The 17535-nt window shown below is 37.5% G+C and overlaps 1 long non-coding RNA gene across 2 annotated transcripts in view; it reads right to left on the reverse strand.

Annotated features, from left to right (window-relative positions):
* The window catches only part of LOC139364101 (uncharacterized), a 56827-nt gene that overhangs the window by 30194 nt on the left and 9098 nt on the right, over nucleotides 1-17535 (reverse strand). The window contains exons 2-3 of one of the 2 annotated variants that reach the window (XR_011625374.1): nucleotides 9214-9333; nucleotides 1364-1534 (exon numbers count right to left, since the gene is read on the reverse strand). This is a non-coding gene — a long non-coding RNA (uncharacterized lncRNA). Of the gene's footprint in view, nucleotides 1-1363; nucleotides 1535-9213; nucleotides 9366-17535 lie in introns of both variants that reach the window. The other variant, XR_011625375.1, reaches the window with a different exon arrangement.

Genomic DNA, 17535 nt, shown 5'->3' on the forward strand with positions numbered 1-17535 from the left:
TGCTGTGTGTATTTTTTTTAAGCAAAAAAGAAAAAAACTAGTACTTAAGAGTTTTTTTTTAAAAAGATACTGTTTTTTGAGGAGAAAAACTCTAGCTTCTTTTTCATTCTACTTCTGTACAGTGAGTGTGTGTGTTTAATACTTGTTTAAAGTGCATTTTCTCTATGTGAGATCATCATAAGAGTTCTGTAGTCAGAACACTTCTATGTTTTTGATGACATCTAGATTTATTTTTATCTGAGATATTTTTTGAAAATGCACATTGGGAAATAAATAATAAAAAGATATCATTCATTAAAGTATCCCCCAAGGCATTCCCCAGAATTTTTTTGACTTATAAAACAAAGGAAGATTTTATTTTATAATGTGTCTGCATAAAAGAGAGCTTTTGCCCAAAATGAAGCAAAGATGTCCTTTTGTTTAAAAGGTCGAAATAACAACAGAAATACATATGACCGTATAAAATGCTTTTTTCCCCCATACATTTGAAAATGTCGCACCCCCTTGCCCCAGCACCTCAGCTGCACAATCAGCATGTGGAAGAATTATTAACAAGAGCACTCTCATTCTGGTTTCAAACCCACATAATACTGCTTGTAAAAAAATAGCCTTGCTGAAAGAATATTATACATCTTTCACACCATACTTGGAGATTTCTGACAGCCAGATCCAAAAAAGTACAACACTCTATAGTCTATGTCAACCGGAATGACTCCTCTTTTCATAGATTTAAGAAGCAGTACCCTGTTTCCCCCAGAGATTCTCCCAGCCTAATATTCCCCAAGTTAAATGTGTCAGGAGAAACTACATCTTGCTGTGGGATTCAGATACAGTTAATATAAAGAAATGCTACTGTTGTTGCTATACTTATGGTGATGGCAATCTAAAAAGTTCTCATGACAGCAGAAATGACACTTTTGATGAGCTATATATAGAGACAGAAGTGTACAATTTAGAATCTGCAATGGAGCGTGACTCAGTCTGCTTGTTCTCACACTTTGTATTGTTTCTTGGCACCCCTGTGTGTCTTAAAGCACACACCAGTTCTGCCAGTAACAGACCTCCTTAGCTGATCCTCATTATCACTGTGGCACAAAATCAACCCCCCATTCAGTTCTTTCTGCTTTTAAGAACAGTATCTTTTAATAAAGCTTACATCAATGTCGTGTCAGAGAACGAGGGAGCTCCTTGCTTAGGGATTTGCCTTAGTGAATGAAAAACAGGTAAACCAATAAGCTAATCTGTGTGCAGCAACAAAGCAAAGCATCTAGCCCTAACATCAGCTCCACCAGGCTAACCAATATCAGGGAAAACAATCTTCTGCCTTTAAGGCAATAACCTTCACTAAATCAGTAACACTCACGTTTTCCATCCTTCTCTACAGCCTTCAGTCTTAACATGAGGGAATGGAAGGAAATTTTTCAAATTTACTTTCATCTGAAAGGCCGTGCATATTCTGTTGCCGTCCTGCCTGCTTTCATAGTAATGGAACGGTTTCTGAGTAATGGAAATTATCCTGAGGCCATGATGGTTCCTGAGAGCAAAATAAGCAGAACATTAAAAAAAAAAAAAAAAAAAAAAAAAAGGAAGAGAGAAGGTAAAAAACAGGCATAGAGACAAAGTAGAGAAGGAAGAGAGGTTGAGCAGAGCCGGAGGAGAAGGTTCAGGGTCTTGGGCACACCGGAAAACACAAACTTTCAGAATTTCATCCGGGCCACAAAACATTTATGTAAATGACATTCTCTACTCAGGCAGCTACCTCTGTGGCTTCTTGGATGAAGCTGGCTTCTGCTCTTCCTCTCCAGTTTCATTATTTACTCCCAAGGCATTTTCCATACAGAGAACATTTGTTCTTAATTTTCCATCCCACATTGTACAATACCACAACTTTCCTACTGCCCAAAGAATCTTCTTTCACTTGCTTCAGGGCTGGAACATGTGAGCATCCGCGTGCCACCCCCCAACACACAGACAGGGACTGAGCAATCTTCTCTCTTTGTCCCTCCCTGGATTCCATATTTCTAAAAACGAATAGCTTGTAAAAAAAGCTGGTGAAATTTAGTGTGTTTTGGTGTTTTCTATCTATCCATTAATGAAGCGAGGTTTGTTGAGCATGGTATATAATTTTGTTCTAAAGTTTTTTTTTTTTTAATTATACTTTAAGTTCTAGGGTGCATGTGCATAACGTGCAGGTTTGTTACATATGTATACTTGTGCCATGTTGGTGTGCTGCACCCATCAACTTGTCAGCACCCATCAACTCGTCATTTACATCAGGTATAACTCCCAATGCAATCCCTCCCCCGCCCCTCCTCCCCATAATAGGCCCCGGTGTGTGATATTCCCCTTCCTGAGTCCAAGTGATCTCATTGTTCAGTTCCCACCTATGAGTGAGAACGTGCGGTGTTTGGTTTTCTGTTCTTGCGATAGTTTGCTGAGAATGATGGTTTCCAGCTGCATCCATGTCCCTACAAAGGACACAAACTCATCCTTTTTTATGGCTGCATAAGGTTTTTTACAACTTTAGAAAAAAATTAATTCTTAAAGTTAAAAAAATTAACAAACTCATTTTTTAAATGAGAAGAAACAAAATATTGTCATTCTATTGTATAAAAACAAACTGTTACCTTTTTGTATATTTTATCATTGACACTCGTTTTATTTAATGTGTCATAAATCTTTTAGAATGTGTATTAGATTAGCAAGGCTTGGCCAAGTTATGCTGCAGTGTGAAAATTTCAAACTCTAAGTGGTTGAATACCACACAAGTTTCTTTCTTTTTCATGCTACCTATCCCAAACAGGTTAACGGAGGGCTCTGTGCCATGCATTCCTGCTCAGGGACCTGAGCTGATGGAAACTCCATCATCGTGTAGCTGCAGTGTTTGGAATGCCCTATTTCCTCCATTTCTAAGGGGAGAAATTGGAAATCTTACAAGGGCTTTTAATTACTTCAGTCTGGAAGTGGCACACTTTACTTCCACATTTCTTTGGCTAGAATGAGTTACATAGCTTCACCTAACTGCAAGAGAGACAAGAAATGAAAGGCGCAAGTGAAACACTACCAGGCATTACTCTCTGCCACATCATGTCAGTAAATTGAGATCTAACTCATAATTTTTATTGGCTAAATAATTTTTTAGGCCATGTGTGGTGGCTCATGCCTGTAATCCCAGCACTTTGGAAGGTCAAGGCAGGTGGATCACTTGAGCCCAGGAGTTAGTTTGTGACCAGCCTGGGCAACATGGTAAAACAGTCTCTACAAAAGCACAAGACTTAGTTGGGCATGGTGGTGTGTGCCTGTGATCCCAACTACTCAGGAGGCTGACGTGGGAGGATCACCCGAGTCCAGGGAGTTTGAGTCTGTAGTAAGCCATGATCATGCCATTGCACTCCAGCCTGGGTGGCAGAGTGAGACCCTGTCTCAAATAAAAATAATTTTTTAAAAAATGGATATACCATAATTTGTTATGCTACCGTTGAACATTTAGACTGTTTTGATGTTTCACTACTCTAAATGACTCTACCAAGCATCTTTCTGTCTATAGCTTTGAGTACTTTTCTAATTGCTACCTTAGGATAACTTTTTTTTTTTTTTAACTTTTAGGTTCAGGGAACATTTGCAGGTGTGTTATATAGGTAAATTGTGTGGCACAGGGTTTGGTGTACAGATTATTTTGTCACCCAGGTAATAAGCATAGTACCCAACAGGTAGTTTTTCAGTCCTCAAACACTCCTCCCACCCTCCACTCTCAAGTAGACCCCAGTGTCTCTTGTTCTCTTCTTTGTGTCCATGTGTACTTAAAGTTTAGCTCCCACCTATAAGTGAGAATATGCAATATTTGGTTTTCTCCTCCGACATTTGTTTGCTTGAAATAACAGCCTTCAGCTCCGTCTATGTTGGTTCAAAGAACATCTCATTTCTCTTTTACAGCTGCATCGTATTCCATGGTATGTATGTACCACATTTTTTAAATCCAATCTACCATTGATGGGCATTTAGTTTGATTCCATGTCTTTGCAATTGTGAATAGTGCTGTATAAATATGCACATGCATGTGTCTTTATGGTAGAACAATTTATATTCCTTCGGGCATATACCGGGTAATGAGATTGCTGGGTCAAATGGTAGTTCTGTTTAAGTTCTTTGAGTGATCTCCAAACTGCTTTCCACAATGGCTGAACTAATTTACATTCCCACCGATAGTGTATAAACATTTCCTTTTCTCGACAACCATGGCAACATCTGTTATTTCTTGACTTTTTAATAGTAGTCATCCATTCTGACTGGTGTGAGATGGTACCTCATTGTGGTTTTGATGTGCATTTCTCTAATGATTAGTGTGGTGGAACATTTTTTCATATGCTTGTTGGCTGCCTGCATGTCTTTTGAAAAGTGTCATTTATTTCCTCTGCCCACTTTTTAACAGGCAAGGTTGTTTGTTTATTGCTTGTAAATTTCCTTATGTTCCTTGTAGATTTTGGATATTAGACCTTTGTCAGATGCATAGTTTGCAAATATTTTCTCCCATTCTGTACATTGTCTGTTTACTCTGTTGATAGTTTCTTTTGCTGTGCAGAAGCTCTGTAGTTTAATTCAGTTCCATTTGTCAATTTTTGGTTTTGTTACAATTGCTTTTGGCATCTTCATCATGAAATCTTTGTCAGGCCTTATGTCCAGAATGGTATTTCTTAGGTTATCTTCCAGGGTTTTTATAGTTTGAGGTTTTACATTTAAGTCTTTATACATTTTGGGTTGATTTTTGTAGATGGTATAAGAAAGGGGCCCAGTTTCAATCTTCTACATATGGCTAGCCAGTTATTCCAGCGCTATTTATGGAATAAGGAGTTCTTTCCTCATTCATTGCTTGTTTTTGCTGATTTTGTTGAAGACCAGATAGTTGTAGGTGTGAGGCATAATTTCTGTGCTGTCTTTTCTGTTTCATTAGTCTATGTGTCTCTTTTTGTGCCAGCATCATGCTGTTTTGGTTACTATAGCCTTGTAGTGTAGTTTGAAGTAGGGTTATGTGATACCACAGCTTAGAAGTGTTCTTTTTGCTTAGAAGTGCCTTGGCTATTTGGGCTCTTTTTTAGTTTCTTATGAATTTTAAAATTGTTTTTTCTAAATCTCTGAAGAACATCATTGGTAGTTTAATAGGAATTACATTGAGTCTGTAAATTGGTTTGGGCAGTATGGACATTTTCCTATCCATGAGCATGGAATGTTTTTCCATTTGTTTGTGTCATCACTGATTTCTTTTAGCAGTGTTTTGTAATTCTTGTTGTAGAAGTCTTTTACCTCCTTGGTTAGCTGTATTCCTAGGTATTTTATTCTTCTTGAGGCTATTTTAAGTGGGATTGTGTTCTTCATTTAGTTCTCACCTTGGATGTTGCTGATGTATAGGAAAGCTGCTGGGTTTTGTATATTGATTTTCTATCCCGAAACTTTGCTGAAGTTGTTTATCGATCACGGAGCTTGTGCGCAGAGACTGTAGGGTTTTCTAGGTATGGGATCATATAATCTGCAAACAGTGATGGTTTGACTTCCTCTTTCATTTCTTTCTCTTGCCTGATTGCTCTGGCTAGGACCTTCAGTACTATGTTGAATGAGAGTGGTGAGAGAAGGCATCCTTGTCTTGTTCCAGTTTTCAAGGGGAATGCTTCTAGCTTTTGCCCATTCAGTATGATGTTGGCTGTGGGTTCTTCATAGATAGCTCCTACTGCTTTGAGGTATGTTACTTCAATGTCTCATTTGTTGAGGGGTTTTAACATAAAGGGATATTAAATTTTATCAAAAGCCTTTCCTGCATCTGAAAGATGATCATGTGGTTTCTTTTCAGTTCTGTTTATGTGATTAATCACATTTATTAATTTGTGTATGCTGAATCAACCTTGCATCCCAGAGATAAAGCCTACTTGATCATGGTAAATTACCTTTTTGATGTGTTGCTGGATCTGATCTGCTAGTATTTTTTCATCTATAATCATTAAGTATATTGGCCTGAAGTTTTCTTTTATTTGTGTGTATGTGTCTCTGCTAGGTCTGGGATGATGCTGACCTCACAGAATGAGTTAGGAAGGAGACCCCTCTTTAATTTTTTGGAACAGTTTTAGTAGGAATGGTACCAGCTCTTCCTTATACATCTGGTAGAATTCGTTTGTGAATCTATCTTGTCCTGGGCTTTTTCTGGTTGGTAGGCTTTTTATTACTGCTTCAATTTTAGTACTTGTTGGTGTGTTCAGGGATTCAGTTTCTTCCTGGTTCAATCTTGGAAGGTTGTGTGTTTCCAGGAATGTATCTATTTCTTCTAGGTTTTCTAGCTTTTTCATAGAGGTATTAGGATAAATGTTTATATTTTGAATGGCTAGGTTAAGGCATGTATCAGTACATTTTCATGCTGCTGATAAAGACATACCCAAGACTGGGTAATTTATAAACAAAAAGAAGTTTAATGGACTCACAGTTCCACGTGGCTGGGGAGGCCTCACAATCATGGTACAAGGCAAAAGGCATATCTTACATGGCAGCAGACAAGAGCATGAGAGCCAAGTGAAAGGGGTTTCCTCTGATAAAACCATCAGATCTTGTGAGACTTATTCACTACAACAAAAATAATATGGAAGAAACTGCCCCCATGACTCCATTATCTCCCCCTGGGTCCCTCCCACAACATGTGGTAATTATGGAAACTACAATAAAAAATGATATTTGGGTGGGGACACAGCCAAACCCTATTATTCTCCCCCCGACCCCTCTCAACTCTCATGTCCTCACATTTCAAAACCAATCATGCCTTCCCAACAGTCCCCCAAAGTCTTAATTCATTTCAGCATTAACTCAAAAGTCCACAGTCTCATCTGAGATAATACAAGTCCCTTCCACCTAAGAGCCTATAAAATTAAAAGCAAGTTAGTTACTTTCTAGATACAATGGGGATAAAGGCATTGGGTAAATACAGCCATTCCAAATAGGAGAAATTGGCCAAAACAAAGGGGCTAAAGGCCTCATGCAGACCAAAATCCAGCAGGGCAGTCATATCTTAAAACTCCAAAGTGATCTCCTTTGACTCCATGTCTCATATCCAGGTCATGCTGATGCAAGAAGTAGGTTCCCATGGTCTTGAGCAGCTCCTTCCCTGTGGCTTTGCAGGGCATAGGCCCCCTCCTGGCTTCTTTCATGGGCTGGTGTTGAGTGTCTGTGGCTTTTGCAGGTGCATCGTGCAAGCTGTTGGTGGATCTACCATTCTGGGGTCTGGAGGATGATGGCCCCCTTCTCATAGCTCCACTAGGCAGTGCCTCAGTGGGAACTCTGTATGCGGGCTTCAACCCCACATTTCCCTTCCACATTCGACTAGCAGAAGTTCTCCATGAGGGCCCTGCCCTTGCAGCAAACTTTTGACTGAACATCCAGGCATTTCCATACATCCTCTGAAATCTACACAGAGGTTCCCAAACTTCAGTTCTTGACTTCTGTGCACCTGCAGGCTCAACACACATGGAAGCTGCCAGAGCTTGGGGCTTGCACCCTCTGAAGCTGCAACTCAAGCTGTACCTTGGCTCCTTTTAGCCATGGCTGGTGCAGCTGGGACGTAGGGCACCAAGTCCCTAGGTTGCACACAGTAGGGGACCCTGGGCCCAGCCTATGAAACCATTTTTTTCTCCTAGGCCTCTGGGCCTGTTATGGGAGGGGCTACTGAGAAGGTTGCCGACATGCCCTGGAGACATTTTTCCCATTGTCTTGGCAATTAACATTTTACTCCTCAGTACTTATGCAAATTTCTGCAGCTGGCTTGAATTTCTCCTCAGAAAATGGATTTTTCTTTTCTATCGCATCATCAGGCTGCAAATTTTCTGAACTTTTATGCTCTGTTTCCTTTTTGAAACTGATTGCTTTGGACAGCACCCAAGTCACTTCTTGAATGCCTTTCTGCTTAGAAATTTCTTCCACTAGATACCTTATATCATCTCCCTCAAGTTCAAAGTTCCACAAATCTCTATGCCAGGGGAAAAATGCCACTAGTTTCATTGCTGAAACCTAGGAAGAGTCACCTCTACTCCAGTTCCCAACAAGTTCCTCATCTCCATCTGAGACCACCTCAGTCTGCATTTCATTGTCCATATTATTATCAGCATTTTGGCCAAAGCCATTCAACAAGCCAGTTGAAGCAGTTCCAAACTTTTCCACATTTTCTTGTATTCTTCTGAGCCCTTCAAACTTCCAACCTCTGCCTGTTACCCAGTTCCAAAGTCATTTCCATATATCCAGGTATCTTTAGAGCAGCACCCAATCTACTGGTACCAATTTACTGTATTGGTCCATTTTCACACTGTTAATAAAGACATACCTGAAACTGGGTAATTTATAAACAAAAAGAGGATTAATGAACTCACAGTTCCACGTGTCAGGGGAGGCCTCACAGTCATGGTGGAAGGCAAATAATGTTGAACACAATGAACAAAGTAAATATATTGGACCAGAATCTTCAAGAAATGCATCTAAAATAAATGCTACTAATTAACAAGCACATTATTGGTTCAAAGAGATAGAGAAGTTTTTGGTCACATCTGCTTTTCCTCACTGTGTTTCTACCTCCAATATTCAATTTTCTCATTAACTTTATGGGGTGACTTCATCATGTTTACGAGCTGAGGAGAAGGGTCTACCTCATTTTATTGTTTCTGTGGTATATTTTTGTCCACATTTTAATATTTCTGAAATCAGGATGCATTTTACCATTGCTATTAAGTTAGGCAGCAGTCATGACTTTTAGTCACTGTCAACACATGCATGTCAAAGCTTAGAGGGTGGGTGAAACATTTGAAGGAAAGTCTTGGAAACAATAGAGGAGCACTCTTAAGAAATAGTGTGTCACCAACATTTTTGATAACATAGAGAACAAAATTGTGTGCAAAAGCAACATCAGTAGTCCTGTGTATGTGAGAAATCAAACTGTAAGGCAAAGTTTTGTTTTCCCTTTTCATGAAGGCTCAACTGTGATATATGATGAAAATCTGTGTCACTGTCTGAGGGATAACATATTCTATCCTGGTTTGATGACTTGTTTTTATTCTTTACAATTGTTGGTAACTTAAAGTTAGTAAAATAAAACTATAGAGAATAAAAGAGGATGAAATATTGAAGACTTGAAAGAGGGGGAAAGGTCTTGGAAGAGGCAAAAGTGAATAAGATAATGGACACAAATAGAGGAGTTACCTTGGGAAAGAAGGTGAAATCCTTTCTCTATTGGAAGAAAACAAGGTGAATTTTTTTTCTTTTAATATCTCATTGTGTCACCCACATTCCACTCATGCTGCAGTAGAAATTCAAGTCAGCCTGCCAAGTAGAAATGATTATCTTGTGGCACACTGAAACCAAATAATCCAAATAAGAAAAATTGGCGTTTATTGGACACATGCTATATTCCAGGCATTATACTGAGTACTTTACATGTAGGTCAGAAGAAGAAATTTAAAAGTGCATCAATTTCAGGGTTTGCAAAGTTTCGGTCATGTGAGGTTTCCTAAGGGAGTTTTGAAGGATGAGGATAAGGAGGATGAGGAGGAGTAGCAGAAGGTGAAGACAAAGTTGGAGTCCTGTAGGTAATGAGATTTTCATTACATGAAATTGAATAGACAATCCATAGATTCTATAGTTCTACTGTCCTACAGAAGATACTGGAGCATGGTGATACAAGTTCATCTGTGGGAGCATATTCAAGGTTGGAGTAAATTTGAAAAGTTTAGAATAGTCTTTATGGGAAATAAAAATAACATTTTTAGAATTTGTCTGCAGTAGGTAATAGGCTAAGTGTTTACATTCATTTTTCAATTTACTTACAAGAAAGAAATTATTGGGAGCTAGTACAGTGAAGTGTTGTAGAGTGTGGATTGTGGAAGGTATAAATCCTGGCTCTGCTATGTGTTACATATGTAGCTTTGATCAAGCTAGGGGTCCTTTTGGTCCCTCAGTTTCCTCCTTTTTATGTAGGTTCAACAATGATACAAGACTGATAATATAAAGTGTTGGTGAGTGTATAACAAAGGAGGAACTATCAGACATTGCTGCTGGGAATGTAAATTCATGTAATTCCTTTTAGAGAAACAATTGATACTGTATAGTAAGAATGAAAGTACTCAGACCCTATAACCCAGCAGTTCCACTTGGAAGTATAAGCACCCTAAGAGAGTTCTGGCACATGTGCAAAGATGTGTGTAGGGTATTCATATAGTATTGTATAAAGTTGTGAAAATTTGGAAATATCTAATAGAGGAATTAAGAGATAAACTATGGTGTCATCAGTCATAAAAAATTCGACATAGCAGTTAAAGTGAACAAACTAGTTACATGTTTATTTATAGGACAATCTAGTATACAATGTTGAGTGAAAAAAGCAAGTTGAAGAATGTGTACAACATGAGTGTGCTTAGGAAAAATTAAAAGAACACACAAAGCAATACCATATATTATTTCTAAATAGATGCATGTATTTAATGACCTAGAAAGATGCAAATCAAATAATGATTATCTCTGGAGAGTGAAGGTGAGAGGGAGAAAGGATGAGAAGGAGTAAAAAATGTTGTTTCAAATTTATCTGAAATGCTCTTTTGAAAAAGAAAGTAGGGCCAGGCACCATGGCTCATGCCTGTAATCCCAACACTTTGGGAGGCCGAGTCAAGTGGATTAGTGGAGTCCAGGAGTTTCAGACCAGGCTGGGTGACATGGTGAAACTGTGTCTCTACAGAAAATATGAAAATTAGCCTGGAGTGGTGGCATGCACCTATAGTCCCAGCTACTCAGAAGGCTGAGTCTGGAGAATCACTTGAGCGTGGGAGGCAGAGGTTGCAGTGGACAGAGATGGCGCCATTGCACTCCAGCCTGGGCGACAGAGTGAGACACCATTTCGAAAAATAAAAATAAAAATTGAACCAAAGTGACAAACTGTTAGCATTCGTTAATTCTGGGAAGTGAGCAGTACATGAATGATGATGGGATGTGTATGTGTTGGGGGTGTACTTGCATTTTTAAGTTTATTTGTTTGTTCGTTTGTTTGTTTGTTTTTGAGAGGGAGTTTCCCTCTTCTTCCCCAGGCTGGAGTGCAATGGCGCGATCTTGGCTCACTGCGATCTCCGCCTCCTGGGTCCAAGCAATTCTCCTGCCTTAGCCTCCCGAGTAGCTGCGATTACAGGCATGCACCACCACGCCTGGCTAATTTTATATTTTTAGTAGGGATGGAGTTTCTCCATGTTGGTCAGGCTGGTCTCGAATTCTTGACCTCAGGTGATCCACCTGCCTCGGCCTCCCAGAGTGATGGGATTACAGGCGTGAGCCACCACACCTGGCCTTTACTGTATTTTTAAATGTTTCCTCCAAAATATTTAATGACAGTCAGAGTTTTCAGGAAGTCTGCAATGGGGAGAAGGAATTGTTGAGTAAACAATGTGGGTTTCAAAAGAAGAGTGACTTCATTCTGAAATGCTTCCCTTAACTGCTAACCTATTAGCCTACTTTTTCTTGTGTCTAGGTTCTTTCACAACGAAATGCAAATATTAATTTGGGAGGTTAACCCCTTATTCCAGTGACATAGTAACATGGATTAACTTTCCAGATTAGAAGAAAGCACTTCATGGCTTCCAGATAAGGGACAAGGCACGATTAATAATTCTAATCAGCAGTACTCAGATCATGATAATTCTCATCAGCTTCTATGTGGATATTCTCCAAGACAACTTGTAAATTGTAAGGTTTAAAAGTAAAGGCCCAGGTTTAAGATATTATAGTTGAGGGTTGGGGGCTAGGGGAAGTCATCAGGGTAAGTATTTGTGGAGTGGCCCTAGAAATGGGATGCCCTTGTGTGGCTGGGATAGAGGAGGAGAGCGCTGCAACTTGAGGAAGTTGGTGAAACGGCCCATGCATTTGAATCAGAGCCAGACCTGCTCTCCAACAGGGTTGGAACTGCTTGACATTCCCTTTGTTTTAGGTACCGAGTTTTTGCTTAGGTAATCAATCGAAATTTATTGACTCCCTTTCACTATTCACGGAATACTGTACTCACTAAATGAGTGGACAGTAGAGTGGACATAAAAGAAATAGAAATATAAGCCACTTAGAAGAAGCATGGCATAAATATATTAAAAATTCCTTTAGTAACAAGATTAAGAAAAGATTTCTGATCAGCTATGCATACTCTCCTAGACCATCACAACTCATAAATCAACAACATTTATTGAATAGGGCTGTTCTGATGAACTAATTAACCTCCCTCACATATTCCTGATATGTGGTGACTTCTACCCAAATTTCCCTTGATTTTGTAAATTTCCCATAAAAATCGACAATTAAATATTTCCAGTGTCTCAATTTCCTTCTTTTACCTTTTATTTTTTTCTTAGAGGAATACATTTACACAATGATAAGTAAATGCCACTTAGACTCATTTGATCCATTGCTTAGAAAACCTTTTTAAGCCTTAATAACATTTTCATTCTGTTTGCTATTGTGGTGTATGGTGCTGACATGCTTAGAAAGTTTGTGGTCTTTCCCAGCACCTGCTTTTTTCAAATATGCAACTGAATTTTTCACAGTTGAACTCTAACATTTCTCTCCTAACTGAGTGAAGTTTCACAACACATTTGAAATATTTCTGAGGCTGGGCATATGTTCCTGTTTATCCAACACAAAGCTGAGTCCTCTTTGAACTTTCATCTCCTGGTAATGTGTCTCATTTTTTAACATCATAACACTCTAAGATTGGAACTGTTTGGAGGCTTTTGTGCTTTCCAAAGGATTTGCTCCTTTTCCTCTCCTCAGTTTATTTTCCCCTTCATTTTAAACTCCCTAAGGGCTGCAATAGAAGAATATAGTGGTGGCCAATACTAATAAACCTTTGTTAGGTGCCCTCTATTTCTCAGTGGGAACTTTTCTAAAATCTTTACCTTACACATCTTAAAAATCCTACAAAAGTTTCTCATGAGTTCTAATATACCATTTTGGTGCCAAAAGCTCAACCTATGCATTTCCAGCCCCCTCTCAGTTCTATTTCTGGCTGATATTGTTTCTCACAGGCCACGAGAGGCTAACACCAACACAGCCTCATCTCTGTGAGAAACTGGAATGGTGCAGGTACAGGTTGGATATTCTAAAATATTAAAACTCATCTGGAATCCTGTCAGGTTCGATGGGTGTGTGTGTGTGTGTGTGTGTGTGTGTGTGTGTGTGTGTTTTCCTTATCTGGCTTAAGAAACCTGAAAATGACTTTTCTGGCTCTTTAACACCATCTTCACATACCACAAGAATATTATCCAGGATGCATTTGGCCCCCTATCTGTTATGAAACCTTGGTGAAATATTTCTCTGGAATCCCTCCAAAGTGAAAGGATCCCACATGGCATCCTTTTACACCTCTAGGGAAGAAAAGAGGTGTTCAAACTACATCATTTTCTGACTGTTTTCTTGGTTGGCTTCAAATACCAGCTTTACTTGAGCATTGGAACCTTATGCTAGGAAAACATTACCCTCTCAGTCCCTCTTTTTAGATAGACTTTGATCTACATTCTTCCTTTCTTTTTATTTTCTCTTACATTTTCTTATGAGAACATACAATAATACTCTCACAGGAGTTCTAACAAAATGGATAAAGTAACAAAGTGTTTTAAGATATAGTAATTATTTAGGTTGTACAAAAGGAAAACTTTAGCGTTGTTGTCTAAAAGATTAGAACTTGCAATTTCAACATAATTTACAATGATAGCACCTCACATGAGCTGATTTTATTTCAATCTTTATGTCATCTGCACTATTAATTATCTTTGAGTTCTTTGTAAAAACAGCAATTTATGAATCCAAGATGGCATCATAATCATGCTTATCTCCTCCTGGAAATTTACTCAAGCGATTGGGCAAAAATAAACTTTTCAGTGATGTTATTGCTTCACCTGTATTTAAAAGATTATTTTCATATGTCTTTGTCCATGATTGTGCTTGCAAAGAAGAGAGCAGAACTTAAGTAAGTTATTTAGTATAGACATACTAACTGAATAATTGGGCCTTCTGGAATCTACTCTGGGGCCTAACATATGTGACTGAACTGTCTATACTGGCACTATTGCCTAGATTACAGGATAGGGCTTCCTGAAAATATTAATTAAAAAGATGATACAATCTATTTATTTGCCAAATACCTTGACCATTTGGACTGCTAAAACAAACTACCCTAGATTGGTTGTTTTATAAACAATAGAAATTTATTTCCCACAGTTCTGGAGAGTGGGAAGTTCAAGATCAAGACGTCAACAGAGTCAGTGTCTGGTAAGAGTTGGCTTTCTGGTTCATAGATGATCACCTTTTCACTGTTATCTCATGGTGGAAAAGGCTAGGAGCTCTCTCGCTCCTCTTTTACAAGGACACTAATCCTATTTATAAGGACTCTTCCCTCATGACCTAATCAACTCCCAAAGTCCCCTACCTCCTAATATCATCACCTTGTGGGTTAGGATTTTAGCATTTTAAGGGGACACAGATATTCAGTTCATACCACCAAGAGATCAAATGCAGCAGACACCTTATGGTAGCTACAAAGCAAATCTTATAATAGATTCATTAAAAATAAAATCCAAAGAATCAAAAATTCTACTAGAGAAATTCATTTAACCATAAAGGAAGATAGTAAAAGAATAAAACATGAAGAAAGGATCTAGAAGCAATTAGAAAATAATTAACAAAATGACAGTAGTGAATTCTTACCTATCAATCACTATATATAAATATAAATGCGTTACATTCTCTAGTTAAGAAACATAGAGTAGCTAAATTGATAAAAGCAAACAAACAATAAAAAACAAGACACAGCTATATGCTGCCTACAAGAGTCTTACTTATAGGACACCTGTAAGGACACAGACAGAAAGGGAAGGGGTGTAAAAAGATATTCCATGTAAATGAAAACCAAAAGAGAGCAAGAGTGGCTATGTTGAATAAAATAGACTTTATGTCAATAACTAAAGAGACAAATAATATCATTATAACTTAATAATTTAATGATAAAGGGATCAATTAAGAGGATATAACAATTGTAAATATATGCTTCCAACATTGGAGCACCTAAATATATAAAGCAAATAGGATAATAGATCTAAAAGGAGAGATAGACTTCAATACAATAATAGGAGGGAATATTAACATCTCACTTTCAGCAATGGACAGATCATTCAGTTAGAAACTCAACACAGAAACAGTGGTTTTAAACTGTACCCTAGATCGAATGTACCTAACAGACATACAGAGCATTCTATCCAACAGCTACAGAATACTCATTCTTTTCAATTTCACATCGAACATTCTCCTGGATACACCATATTTTAGTTCCCAAAATAAGTCTTAAAACAAATGTAAAGATTGAAACCATACCAAGTATCTTTTCTGAACACAATAGTATAAAACCAGAAATCAGTAACAGAAGGAATATTGGAGGCTAAAAATACATGGAAATTAAACAACATGCTCCTGAACCACCAATGGGTCAATGAAAAAAATCAAAAGGGGAATTTAAAAATTTCTTAGCACAAATGAAAACTAAAACACAATATACCAAAACCTATGAGGTACAGCAAAAGAAGTTCTAAGAGGGAAGTTTATAGTAATAAACAACTACATAAAACAGAAGAAAGATCTCAAATAAACAACTTAACATTGCACCTCAAGGAACTAGGAAGAACCCCAAATTAGTAGAAGGAAAGAAATAATAAAAATCAGAACACAAGTAAATGGAATAGACTTTAAAAATACAAAAAAAAATAAATAAAATGAAAAAATATACTAAACAAAATTGGCAAAGCTCTAGCTGGACTAAGAAAAAAAAAGAAAAGATCCAAATAAATAAAATCAGAGACAAAAAACAAAGATACTACAAATTGTCCCCACAGAAATAAAAGAATCATAAGAGACTATTATGAACACCTACTTGCCAACAAATAGGAGAAACTTGAAGAAATGGATAAATTCCTGGAAACATAGAACTTACCAAAATTGAATCATGAAGATATAGAAAACCTAAGCAGATCAATAACCACTAATGAGATTGGATCAATAATAAAAAGTCACCCATCAAAGAAAAGCCAAGGGCTGAATGGCTTCCCTGCTGAATTCTACCAAGCATTTAAAAAAGGACTAATACCAATTCTTTCCCCACTATTCCAAGAAATCAAAGCTGAGAGAATTCTTCCTAACTCATTCTACATGGCCAGCATTACCCTGATACCAAAGCTAGACAAGGACACAACAAAAAAAGAAAACTGCAGGTCAATATCACTGATGAACAATTGACACAGAAATCTTCAACAAAATATTTGTAGACTAAGTTCAACAGCATAGTAAAAAGATCATTCACCATGACCAAGAGGGATTAATTCCAGAGATGCAAGTTTGGCTCAACACATGCAAATCAATACATGTGACAACACATTAACAGAATCAAGGATAGGAATCATATGATCATTCCAATTGATCCAGAAAAAGCGCTTGATAAAATTCAACATCACTTCATTAAAAAAACTTCAACAAACTAGGTATAGAAGGAACATATGTCAAAACAATAAAAGCCATATATGACAACCTACATAATGTGTCAAATACTATTTATACAACAAGGGACTAATATTCAGAATATATAAGGAACTCAAGCAACCCAAAAAAAGAAAATCTGATTTTAAAATGAGCAAAAAGCTCAAATACACATTTCTCAAAAGAAGATATACAAATCATCAATAGGTTTATGAAAAAATGCTCAATATCACTAACCATCATGGAAATGCAATTCAAAACCACAGTGAGATATCACTTCAATTAATTAGAAGAGCTGTTATTGAAAAGACAAAATATAACAAATGCTGGTATGGATACAGAATAAAAGGAACACATACTCTCTTGATGTGAATGTAAATTAGTACTGCCATTATAGAAAACAGTATGGCAGTTTCTCAAAAAATTAAAAATAGAATTACCATATAATCCAACAACTGCATTATTGGATATAAGTTCAAAGGAAATAGTATATTGAAGAGATATTTGCACTCCATGTTTATTGCAAAACTATTCACAATTGCCAAAATATAGAATCAACCTAGGTGTCTATTAATGGATAAAGAAAATGTGGGTATCTATATATAATGGAGTGCTATTTGGCTATAAAAAGAGTAAAATCTTGGAATTTGTGGTGATGTGGTTGTACTTGAAGGACATTATGTTAAGGGAAATAAGCCAGACACAGAAAGACAAATACTACATGATCTTACTCACATGTGGAATCTAAACAAGGTGTTCTCAGAAGTGCAGAGTAGAATAGTAGTTACCAGAGTTAGGGGAATAGAGAATGATTGGCCAATGGAGACAAGTTGCAGTTAGAGGAGAGGAATAATTTCTGGAGCAAAGTTACAGTTAGATGGGAGAAATAAGTTCTGATGTTTTATATTGCACAATAGGGTGACTATGGTTAACAATATTATATATTTCAGAATAACTAAAAGAGTGGATTTTGAATGTTCT

The sequence above is a fragment of the Macaca nemestrina genome, chromosome 7 (genome assembly GCF_043159975.1).
Source record: "Macaca nemestrina isolate mMacNem1 chromosome 7, mMacNem.hap1, whole genome shotgun sequence".
In the NCBI taxonomy this organism is placed as follows: Eukaryota; Metazoa; Chordata; class Mammalia; order Primates; family Cercopithecidae; genus Macaca; species Macaca nemestrina.